Source organism: Manacus candei, unplaced genomic scaffold (assembly GCF_025592945.1).
Source record: "Manacus candei isolate 608988 ecotype Guabito, Panama unplaced genomic scaffold, ASM2559294v1 h1tg000057l, whole genome shotgun sequence".
NCBI classification, from domain to species: Eukaryota; Metazoa; Chordata; class Aves; order Passeriformes; family Pipridae; genus Manacus; species Manacus candei.
The window spans coordinates 15205462-15218584 of NW_026138105.1; positions in this window are offsets into that span (position 1 = coordinate 15205462).

The following is a 13123-nucleotide window of genomic DNA, read 5'->3' on the forward strand; positions in this document are numbered from 1 at the left end:
CAGCTGAGAAGTCACAGGTCAAATTCAAAACCATATTACATCTCTAGAAAAAATAACCTTTCCAAGAACTTCTGGCATGACCTCAAGCTCCGATTAGTCTGTGAGGGGCTCTTGTCCTGCATTCACACATTCATGTATTCAACATCTCAAGATCAAATATGAAGAAAAAGTCCTTTCACCTTGATTGTTATGGTAAAATTTTTTTTTCCTTTCTTTAAGGATAATTCTGGGTTTAGAAACATTATTTATATTAAATACTTTGCCTGTAAAGCTGATTTTAATCATATGCATGAGTTCCACCAGTGCTGCTCTACAGAGTGCAATGGAAATACCATACAAGATCAAATAAGTAGATTTTCCCCTTTTGGGGACAGATACACTTTTAAGAGAGGCATTGATATCCAATACCACCTGGATTTATGACATGCTTAATTTTGTGTGTGATTACTGCAGGTGCCTTTGTAGACGAGTGAAAAACCATGTTCTAATATTCTGTACTCACTGGCTTTGTTCATTGTTAGATTTTGGCTCGTGCAGGTTCCTGAGTCTTCATGACTGATCAGAGCAGCATCAACACAGTGAAAATTAATATTCAAGTGTCAGAGAGGAAGGCAGAAGGCACAAAAGGTCTGGAGAGACACTGGAACCTGATATGTGTCCATCCATTCACTTACTCTGATGCCAATTTCTCAGCAAACTAGAACTGCCTTCCCTGGAATAACATCCTCAAATGAGCAATGAAGTTTCTTTCTGCCCACTGTCTCAGTCTTCTCAGGACACAGCATGACTTTATTGTGCTGTGCAGCAACAGAAACAGAGCTTGGCCATGTCAACTGCATCTCTACCAGCAAAACACACAAACAAAAAAGTGACAGTGAAAGTGGAAGGAGCTTGAACAAAAAGACTTAAAAAAAAAAAGTATGAAAAATTCAAGTAAGAGACTTTCCATCAGGCTGAACTTTGCCTGGCACTGGTTGGTGTTAGGAAAGCAGCCCCTGTGCCAGGGCTGTGCTGGGGGTGCCCTGCAGCTGGAAGGGTTTATATGTCACACTACATTGCAATAGGCAAACACTTCCCACCTCAGCTCAGGCAGTTCTTGGCATCAATCACAGCCCTCTCCTCCTTCACCTGAAGTGGTTTACTCAGAGCTGCCCATAATTCACTCTCTCTGAGGTTCACTGGCTCAGTGAAGCAAATCAACCCCCCCTGCAGACTGCAGCAGGCTCCAGCCTCTCCCCCCTGCTCACCACAGCCCTCCATCTGTGGGAACTGGCCTCACTCTCCCTTTGGGATCTGAAGTTCCAGATTCACCCTCTTCCCTTTGCCCAGCAGTGTCCCTTTGCCCAGCAGTGTCCCTCCTGGCTGGGTCGAGGCCATGCCAGGTGCTGCTTTGTCCCTTTACAGCAATATTGCTGCTGCCCTCCAGGTGCAGATGTTGGGGTCAGAACTGCCAGCATCATACTCCTTTAAACAGTTTACTTTTAATTTTTTTCCTTCAGACAGTTCCTCCCATCTCCCCCACCCAATGTGCAGTTACCCAAACTCATGCCAAGTCCTCAGGGTCCATGGACCAAAGAAAACCCATGGCATGAATACAGACTGCTGTGCTAGCACAGTTCAGCCTCTTGCTGCAGCAGGCAGGCACTCTCACACTGGAAACTTCATCTTCCAGTTGCAAAAGGCAGGAACTGGAAAGCTCCAGAGCTTCCTTATCCAGCAGAGATGTAAAGGAGAATGAGTGCTGTGACTGCCTCCTGACACCTTCCAGGTGTGGGCCAAGGATGTCTCAGAGCAAAGCATCAAATCAGCGTCGAGTTGTAACCCGAGGAGCAAGAGGATCTTCTTCCTTCCTTCCTTCCTTCCTTCCTGGGGATTCCTGGCAGTTAAACTGAGCTGAAAAGCATGGAAAGATCAGGAAGCTCTTTCAGTGGACGAGGCCTCTGGCACGTCCACTTCAGTCTGGGGAGCATCTTGGGGAATGCTTGGCAGTGTGGGAGGTTCCATGCTGAGACCAACAAGTCTCCCAGCCCTCAGTGCTATTCTGGTTCAGATGGCAGCCCCCATCTGTTATTATCCTCAAGAATTTCCCTGCATAGCAGGGTCATCCTTGGATGTGAAGCTCCAGCTGATCAGATGTTACTGGCACTTCTTCAGTAGGTGGAAAAGAAGAGACTTTCTGACTTGCTGTGTGTGGTGACCACCTTCCTGAGAACTGTGTCACCACCTCGGGGGTGGGAAGCCAAAAAAAGTAAGGCAAGAGCAAATGCATCAGCCTCTGTTGCACCTAAAGACTGGACTTTGTTGGCAAGAGAAAATGAGATTTATGTTCTCAGCCTGCTGCTTTAATGATCCTTTTCTGACAATGCAAACCCACCACTTAATGGAGCATGACTGGCAATCCCCCTGAAGGAAGAGCTCTGACTGGAATAGCAGAGTTTGATTCAGGTCAGGCTTGAGGTATGCACCCAAAATACTGAAGGCACTGAAAAGAGGGCAGAACAGAAAGAGGCACTTGCTGCAGGTAATTTAATCAATTATTTTAGCCTGTTTCTTTTTCTCCTTGCTTACAGAGTGTTCGCAGGCTGATTACAATTTCTCCAAATTTATTTCTTATTCAAATTTACTCAATGGTATCTTTTGCACTTTTAAAAATAAATAATATTGACTGATTACAAACAATTCTCTGGGAGGACACGCTGTTCAGTATGCAAAATATGGTTTGATTTAGCTAATGACTCAATCACATGGATCACACAGCATCATTGCTCTTCTACCAGTGACAGTTTCAGATCTTGCCAGTCAGGAAAAAATGAGAATTCAGCTGGGATACCGACACTGAGGGAACAGGATCTGATAAATAAGTTAAGGGAGTTTTTAACTTGGAGCATCCAAGAGTAAAAATCACCCCTCTTGAGATTTGCTGGCTGGGTTCAAAGGTTATATTTCATTTCTTTCCTTCCCTGTCTCAGGCAGTGGCCTACAGCAGAGCCAGAAAGTTTCTTTTGTCTTTGCATGTCCTGACTAGTCCTGAATCTTTAAAAATTTCAGAGTGGAAACTGAGGGTAAGAGAAGGAACATACAGGCTACAGCCAAATTTTGGATTTACCTGTCTACTGTCCAACCAGCATGTTCTCAGTCACAGTGGAAGGATTCTGCTCTGCTGTCACTACAAGCCAACAGCAAATTTTCTGCATCCCGGTGGAAAAAAAAATTGCACACAAGAATTGTGACTAAAGGAGAGACTGAGACAAAGGGTCATCTCAGTGCCCATCCTGAGCTGAGGAATTTTACACCCCACCCATTCCCCCAGGCCCATGGAGTCCATGTTTAGTTCAAAGAATGTGGACAAGTGCAAAAGCAGAGGCCATGGAGGGGACAGAGCACTTTTTCTCCACAGGGCATGGGAAGGTTCAGATGCTGAATGCCCCTGGCAGAGGCTGCAATGAATGGGTTAAACCACCATCTCTCAGGAAAGACATGCACTGAATTAATCCCACTTTGTGGCCAACCCACGGTCTAGAAAAGTCTCCTGTGCTGTCTTCCAGTCCTTTCACTGGGACTGGGTACAACATAAGAAAACAGATCCTCAAACCCTTCTTGCCCAGGTCCTGCCCCAAAGACAATTTATTCCAGTCTTTCATCTCCCACAACTCTTCCAAAAAAGGATAACCTGAGTGCCTTTGGAAAGCAGCCACGTGGAGTTCTGTGCAAGGGAAAGTCGATGTCTTCAAATCTTAGTGTGGCACAAAGTGGGGCAGAGGTGTGGGCACAGATCACCCAAATCAAACTGGTACTGAGGGAACTCTGCAGTGTCACCACAACTTGTGGAGCATCACCAAGGGCTGAGCAGACACTGTTCTGGCCTGATCTGAAATACAGGACCAAAATTAGATTGAAATATGGGGCAAAGTGTGGCAGAGCCAGACCAAGGGGCTCTGCAGAGCTGTGCAGGACAGGCTGCACATCCCTGCCTGCAGGGAGACCCTGGGGGCTCTGCTCCCTGCAGGGTTGTTCTTCCCAACTTTACATTACAGTCAGATTTAGCAACACAACCAATATGATGGAGTCATATGGCAAAGAGCTCAGAGACTGTGAACCCACAGTGTTCCTACCAGGCCAGAGGCATCTCAGAGCAGCTGTTAAGGTGTGGGAGTGTGCATTCCCATGAAAATCCAAGTGGAAGTCTGCATGGTAAGAAACATGTGCTTTCTCTTTTAGAAATGTACCTCCCACACCCATTTTTTTGCACTTTCACCCTATTGTCACATTCTGCTTCTTCCACTGCTTTCCCTTCCAAAGAAAGCAAACATGTCCCATTTCCAGCACAGTGCTTGCTCTCCCATCCTCCCCGTGCTGATGGCTTGATGGCTTTCTCAGATGGAAGACGTTGTGCTAGGCAGGAACCAAAGGAAAGAATAAACAATTAATGGGCAGGATTCATTGTTTTTTACATGCCTTCCTATTTGACTTTCCAGACTGGCAGCACCACGGGAAACCCAACTCTTGGATGAAGAGCAGTGAATATGGTGAATGCAGGGGACAAATTTTGGAGCTGTAATTCAGGTAGGTGAGAGCTGAGAGGATTTGGGGTTTTTTCTTCTCTTCTTCCTCTCGATGTTTTTTTTTGTCCTTTTTTTTTTGATTTTTCAGGCAATGATTTTAAGGCACATATCATCAAGTCCATATTAAACAGAATTTCTGGGCTAATGCTTTCCAGCCTTGACTCTCAGTCTTAGTAACTGTTCCAAGCAGTACTTTAAAGTATCTTAGTTGTATAAATACATGAGACTTCAATGTTTCCCTTGTGGAATAAACTAAAAACAAGTTTGATTGCAAATATTTATTTTTATTTTAGTATTTCCAATTATGTATTGGCCAAAGAAGGAAAAAAATAAAAGTCCATCATGTGAAAATGACTTAATGTCCAGCCTGATTTCAACTAAACATCACCCTCTTTGCCATTTCCAATGATTCCTTTGCTATCTGATTACATTTTCTTAATTAATCTTTCTCTATATATTAACTGTTCTCTATTAAATGCAAATTTGCAGAGGATCAAACCATACAATAGAATCATGTTATATTGAATATCACAGTAAAATCTCAATAAGCACAAGTTTTCCTTTGTTTTCGAAATCAATAGGTGTTTAATTAACATGGGATAAGAACTCTTGGAACTAGAAGAATCCCTTCAGATTAAATGAATGAATCACTTTTATATGTAAAATGAGAACACAGATACATTTGAATAATTTCAAAGTTCTCTAAAAACAAGGATGAGTTGTAATACTCTGTTTTCTTCCAGCGTGGTACAAAAATTGATGCTTTCCCTCTAACATCCTCCCAGTCCTGCCCCAACACCAGGTGACAGTAACCCCCAGAGCTCTGCCCAGGCTGTGCAGGGCAGTGCTGGGCACGGACACTGTCAGTGAGCAGGGACTGACCTCCAGCCCTGCCCGGGGCTGTGCCCGTTCACTGCAGAGCTGGGCAGGGCTGGAGGGAGGAGGGACCGGGCTGGTCTCACAACACACAGCTCTGTCTCCTGCTGGAAGTTTTGTTTTGCTTCCTTCAGTGGATTCCAGGGTAAAAATTCTTGGAGTCTTTATTTAGTGCCAAGTGGAAGCACGGGGTGACTCCGGAAATACCTGTCGCCCAATTAAATTGTCTGGAGAGGAATTTTGGAAAGCACTTCTAATTCAGGAGCTTAATTTAGGCTGGGCCCGTGCACCACAGCTTTCTGCCTTATTATTAGATGGAATTTTAATCACTGCAGATCTCCCCCACCCCCAGCATTTTTCTCCTCTCTCCCCATCTCCTAACAACCTGATTCTGGCACAATTCCCTTCCCCTTTAACCCTCCTGAGCTAAAAATAATATCCTCTTGGAAGTAGCTAAAAAAAAAAAAAAAAAAAAAAAAAAAGAAGGGGGGGAAATAAAGGAGTGAGCAAGCACTGAACCAGAGGTGTTTAATTAGCAGGATTGAACTGGAGATGGGTTCAGCAATCATTTTAGAGCAGCCTCTCTAGAGACAGAACAAATGCACTATGAGACAAACCCAGCTCATGGGTCCCAGAGGAAGGAAGCTGGTGTGTTCACAGGGCAGCTTAAGCCTGGAACAACTGTAAGATGCAACCCTCACCTGCCTGGATTAAAATAAAAAAAGATCTCATGGTGAGTGCAAGGATGCTCTGAGCAAACAGCCTGAAGTAAGTGTTTCAGCCTGACCAAAGGCTCATACACTGCTGTGCCTTTGCAGTTAAATTGCCCCTTTCCACATCACTGCAGAGAGAGGAGGAACAGGAGCCATGGGAAGAGAGCAGTGGTGGTGCAGAGTGCAAGGCAGTGATGGTGCCACACACATCCCAGACCTGCCAGTTGTTGAGACCTCAAGGTAGTGGTTGTCTGAGAGGTGATCAGGAATCAGGAATGTACCTTTAAAGCACAAAGTCTGGTCACAGTGAGTAGGTGACACCCCTTCAGGCAGTGGCTGTGTGTCCAGAGCCAAAGGCAGCAGCCTCCGACCTCGGCATCCCCCTGGAATAGTCACAGAGGAAAACCCTGGAGCAGCTCCATGGCCATGGAGCTCAGCCTGGGCTGCGTGGGAAGGAAGAGCTTTAATTCCAGTGGAATTATCCTGATCCTGCAGTGCTGTGACTGCTGCCACCGACTGACCTTTGGCATTTTTCACTGGAAATGGAGAGTCCAGAACTTTCACTTTCCTTGCTTCAATCAGGTTTCACTAAGATTACAGGAAAACTGGGGGAATTCCTCTTCCTGGTCAAGCCTCTCTGCCATAACTATAGCACACAAGCTGCTCTGCTCTAATGAGGTTTTAAACTAGACCTGCATGGACAGCACATCTACATTACAGAGTTTTTGCTGGTACTGCAGCACTTTCCTTAATCCTTCTGTGTTGCATCAGCCTTGGGCACCTGTCCTGGCTCCCTCTGGAGTGCCCTGAGCCACCCAGCTGTGCTGCTGGACACGGGGAGGAAAAGCTGCTCCACTCCAAGGATTGGAACTGGAGATTTTCTGTTTGGACAAAGCTCAGAAACCTCTCTCTATCTCAGCAGCTGGATTTACTCAGATTCTTCTCCTAAATTTATCCTCCCGCTACAGAGAGGATTTTTAATCCCACCTGGGGTTAAATTGTAGGCAAGGGATCACAACATCAATATTGCTTTTAAACCCAGGGAGAGCAATAGAAGCCACAGGAAAGAGAACAGGATAATGCATTGATCTATCACCTCTTCAAGGCAGGGGCATCTGGAAATATATATACATGGGTGTATTCTTATAGAGAAATATATCTATATTTAATAAAAATAATATATATTAAATATAATGTATGATATATATGGATTTATGCTTCCTTCACTTCTACTTCTGCCCAAAGCACATTGAAGAAGAGCCTAAATGATCAACTGACATCTGATCCAGACAGTGAAGTGTTCTGAATCCAGCCTGGGACCTGGAACCAAATTTGCCAGCCTGAGCATTTTATAGGTTACACTGGGATGGCTGGGAGTATGAACTCTGTCTTGTTAATTTGCAACCCCAAACTGAAACACTTTGATTTTGCAAAGCATACATGCATTCACATACATACATGTATATATAAACATATATTTATATGTATATACATACAAACAAAAAACCCCTGAACTCTTGATATCTTGTGACATTGAATAGCCTTTTTTTGGTCAGCTGTATTTACTGGGCTGGATTTCCTGCCAAGGCCATTAAATATCAATCATTCATTGTTTCATTAGTGCTGAAATGACTTTCTAATTGACTTTGTAATTGTAGTTAAAAGCAACTTTAGCACAAGCTCAAAGAGGGCTATTGAGAGGCCTCTCTGTGTCCTGCCTTTCATCTGCTGTCACTGGGGCTCAGTGCAGATGCCTTCAGTAGAATGGTATCAGACCTACTTATTCAGAGGGTATTGCTTCACTTTGGATTTAGTTTAATTTTACTTTTTTCTTGCAGGCTCTGGTAATGATTTGATGTTTCTGCATTTGTGTGATTATTTTCTAGCCGGGAGGAACAACATCACATATCAACTCAAGAACCAACCCATGGACAGCAGAGGTGCCAAAATTTTCTTGACAGTTGCAAACTCTTGGTAATACTTTTCAAATGGCCTCTTGTTTTCAAATGGCCTCTTGTTTTCAATCATTCTGCAAAGGCAGATTCTTTTCTAATTTAAGTCTTCAGTTGGTGTGCACTTCCCCTGGGCTGGTTGGTGGCTGTGCACGTGGTGCAGAGGCCCTGGGGCTCAGCAGGGCACAGGCAGAGGGGCAGAAGGAGGAGCACTGAGCACGTCCAAGCTGAACAAGAGCCCCCAGCTCCTCCTGCCATCCAGCTGGGACAGACAGAGCATCCAGGGAGCCCTCACTGCTCAGGGGGCAGGAAGGGGAACAGGAGGGAATGGTAACTCATTGTAACCCTGCTGCTTCCCCCAGCCAAAGAGAGAAGGCAGAGTTCTCCTCTGCTCTTGGCAGAGGAACAGGAGGGGCATTTCCCCACTCACTTCCCCTTCTGTTGCCTGACCAGCGTGGAAGGCACCAGGCTCCAAAACCACAGAGGAAACAACTCTGCAGTGAGAACAGCCCTGCTGCTGAAAAGGCCAGAGGAAAGCACTTTTGGCCAGGAGGCAACGCCTGGGGTGATGGGGCCAGAGCTGGCTTATCAAAAACCACACCTAGAGCTTGTGGGACTGTTTCAGCAGCCAGCAATGAACCCCTTTAAAGGGCACCATGTCTCCATCACTGCCTTGGAGACATCAACATCCAGGGGACCATTAACCTCAGCTAATCGCTAGTGCTCAGAAAAGACCCCTCACTGAGGTCATTGTTGCTATTACAAGGTTGAAATAAAATAAATATACTGTTGGTTGGATTCAAATGTGTCACGTTCTCAGCTGGTACTGATAGAGATTTCCCTGTACTATGCTCGGGCCATCTGCAATTCCCAAGTCATTATCTTAACCTTCCAAAAAACTCCTGTTGAATGCTGGAGCAGAAATTAGTCTGGCTGACAGCATCAATGTGTCTGACCCATCACCTTCTAACAGCATGATTACTTGATTTGTGGTGGGTGGGTTAGATCTCCACACTGCTCCGTGCAGAAGCAGAGACACCAGCTTGCTCCTGCTGGAGCAGCATTTCTATGAACTAGGAGCCAAGATCTCCATGGACCCGACAGAGTTTCTCCTGATTTGCTCCAGAATGAGAGGAAGCTCAGACCCTGGCACACACAGCCCCTGCTCCCCTCCTGCAGAGCAGCTCATGCTCCACAGCTGCCTGGGGACCCCCCTTGCACCCTTAATTGGATATATCCACTGCATCAAGGTGTGCTGTGCTGGGGGTTGGGATGGAGCTCATTTGGACACTTTTTGTGTCCTGTTTTGGTGCCCAGGCTTGGTGACCTGTGCTTTCAGGGCTGCCTGATGCTCTGGACTTGGCTGCATGTTTTACCTGTGAAGCCCAGACAGCAGCACTACCCAAAAAGTGCACATCTGAGCACAGGGGTTGGATAAACATCTGATTTCTGCTTGGAGCAGTGGAGATGACAGCAGTGGTTTCTCTTGGAGCTAACTGGTTGGCATTCAGGTAAATCAGACCGTTTCATGCTGCCTGCCTTGCCCTCTGCCCCCCCTCACCATGGCATCACAGGGAGCTGCTGCAGGGCCAGAGCACTGGCAGGGCCAGGACTGCATCAGTTCTCTGAGTGGGTTAAAAGGGGCTTTCTGCAAAGTGCTAATCCTGACAGCCTGACTTGCACAGCCCAGCTGCAGTGTTTAAAAGTAATTTTAGTTGTGACGTGAAATGATTCCTCTCCAAAGCAAAAAGCAAGTGTTCCCTTGTAGGAGTCTGGTTTTGAGATTCATCCTCTTGTAACCTCCTATTTAGGTGGAATTAAAGGTGAAAGGAATGACACAAATTATCTAACAGCCCAGTCTGGAGCTGCTCAGGTGGTTTGTTAATACAAAAGCTTTGCCAGAGGTCAGCATGGAGAGCTGGTGACCTGACTTTCCAGCACAGGACCTGGTGCCACTGTGGGCTCAGAGCAGTAGCAGAAGCAGGTCTGGCATGTCATCACTTTGGCACTTCTGAAGTGCTTTTGAATATATTGGCAATTTGAACAGTGCCAACTGCAGTGGTTTTATTAGATATTTCCTGGAATTTGAAATTAATGTGAAGGCTTAAGTTCCTAAAAGTCAAAAGTCTGGATTTTCTCTGCCACTTTCATCAAATCAGACAAAAAATTGGATCGAAATGTATCATGACCTTCCTGCCTTGAATAAACTTGAATGAACTAAAACTTATTGTACAAAAATCTTGGGTGCATCAATTTACTGATGATCTTGGCAAAGCCTAATTCTGGATAGTTTGAGATGAATTCTCAGCCTTTGTGGACTTCTGAACACCTACAGGTTCAATTCCACGACTTCAGGAGAGCACAGCAGGTAAAAAATGGGGAAAAAATAGTCTGTTACTCTCTGGTGAGCTGAGCAGGAGCAGAACTGAGTGTCTGCTGTGCTCTCATGGCCATGGGTGGGGGTTTGGGGGCTCAGGGACTGATCCCTGCCCTCGGCAGTGAGGGCTGAGCTGGACACAGGATCCAACAACTGCCTGGTGCTGCCTCTCAGTGCCTGTCACCACAGAAAACACAATATGCATTCAAGATCAATGTAATATATAAAGTTGGGGCTTGATTTATGCAAATACATTCGATTTTATGCAAATGTCCGACTGACCTTTCTTTGGTTGAGGTGGGTTGGCAGGTACAGGCGTTCCAGCTCCAGTGCAGACAAAGTGAGAGGTGTCTGCATTATGCAATGGAGATTTCTTCAGAGAACAAGCATCTCTGGGTACCTTCAGCAGAGGCTACGTGCCAGAATATTTTGCTAACATTTCTTGAAGAGATCTCCAAATCCTTGCAGAGAAAAGCTGCTTGGACTTTTCAATAGAAATTTATTTTCAGCAGAAATAAGATGCTGCAGCTGAAGTAAAAAGTGTCTGAAAAGAATCAGTTTTGAAACAGAAAAAGGCAACAGAGGAAAGACAAATCTGAAAAATGTTCAGTGATTTTTTTTGGTTTGAATTTCAGGAAAGGGCTTTTTTTCAGTAAGCTGGTTATTTATTGAAAGTCATCTTCAAAAACGAATTTACTTCTAGTGTTACTTGCAGTTTTCCTTAAAATACTTGCAATCTTCTCTCCCTCCCTCAAAATTTTCTATGAAAAATACAAACAGTAGATATTTTGATTAGGAGTAAACATGATTGAACTCAACAGCTGTTGGGAGTTCATATGAATGTTGAGAAACATTATTTTAGAAGAATCTGATGAATTCTGCTTTCTCAGCATCAGTGAGTTTTTCTGAGCTGATATACCCCTCTCCAATGCTGATATTAACTGATCCTGAATGTTACTACATATTTTCCAAGTATTACTTGTGTAATAACAGCCCAGCTTCTCTGTCAGCTATCACAGAATTCTGGCAGTTAAAACCCATACACAGCTTTAAAAATATACCCTTGCTAAGCACACAGTCAGGAAACAACAGAAAACAACACCAAAAAAAGAGGAAGGGGATAAGGCAGCCGTGTGCCCAGGGCTCTGGAGTACAATCCAGGCAGGGCTGAACACTATGAGGGATAAATATCCATCATGGGTCAGAAGAAAAACAGTGTGGAAATGGGAGGCAAAGCAGCATTTCAGTTGTCTTTTCTCTGTAAGTAAAAGGCTGTGAGTGGATTCAATCAGGGATTTTTTTTATATATTTTCTTTCTGAAGAAGAACTGAGTCTGACTTAACTCTGGATTGGAACTGGCCTAAGAGCAGAGAGCTGCCATCAGAGTTGGACTCAGAGACCTGCCAGGGTGGGATCAACCCATCAAAGTCAACCTGACAGAAGGCAGAGTCCCTCCTCCATCACCCAACAGGGTCCTGGAGCTGGTTGCTCCTTAGTCTACACTCTCCAGGACCTGGGCAGTGATACAGAAGTTGTCTGGAAGCTGGACTCGGATTTAAATCACAGCTTGGCAAACCACAGATAAAGTACTAAGTACAGTAGTGACCTGGAATGACAATACCAACACAGAAATATCTGCAACCCTAAAAATCAGAGGCAGTCAAATCTTTGATCATGTTGGACACAGCTGAACTGGTTGATCAGAGGGGAACTGGACTCACTTCAGGACTAAGACGAACATCCAGGAAAAGAAAATCAACCAGTCTAACGTGTGACACCAGCTGGAAACCAGCCCCACTGAGATATTTGGGCATTTAAGTCCTACTTGGCAGCCTAAGAGATCATTTTACAGCCTCAGGACTTTCCTAGACCAGAGTCTTGGTAACCAGTGACAAAAAAGGTACCACTAGTAAAAACATAGGTGAGCTGGTTCTGTGTCTCTCCTCGTGTTTGTCCCTGTGTGGGAAGAGGTTTCAGCTGTTCCATGACACACTGAGTGTGCCAGGAGGTGCCCGGGGGTTGCCCCCCTCAATCCCCCCCTGGCTCCAGCACTGATGGGCAGGAGCAGCCACAGGCAGGAGCCACCTTCCTGCTCTGTGTCCAAACCCAGGGCACTGGGCTTTGCAGAGCTTCAAACCCAGGGCACTGGGCTTTGCAGAGCTTTGAACCCAGGGCACTGGGCTTTGCAGAGCTTTGAACCCAGGGCACTGGGCTTTGCAGAGCTTCAAAGTGCCACTTAACGGGACTTTCATTTTCCTTCCTGCTGAAGGGAAAGTGTTCTTAAACTCCCAGGCTGGCGAGTCGGAGTTTACACAGATGGAACAGTTAGTGCAGACCACAGAACAAACACCAGCCACCAACCAGTTTCACACTTCTAAAGAAAGAAAGAAAGGAATGGCAGAGGCAGGCCAAAGCAAACAGACCTTGGAAAACTCGAACCCGCGGGTTGGAATTTTCAGCTGTTACTTTTCTTTTCACATTCAGGCTCTTTGGTGATCTCTGGATTCAGCAGAGCAGCATTGCATTTATATGAAATGATTTAGAGCCCCGTGAGGAGTGCTGTGCTCTGTCCCAACAACCACAGAACATACATTGTTTGAAACGTTATAAAAGTGGTTTTCATTGAGAGCCACATTTTAAATA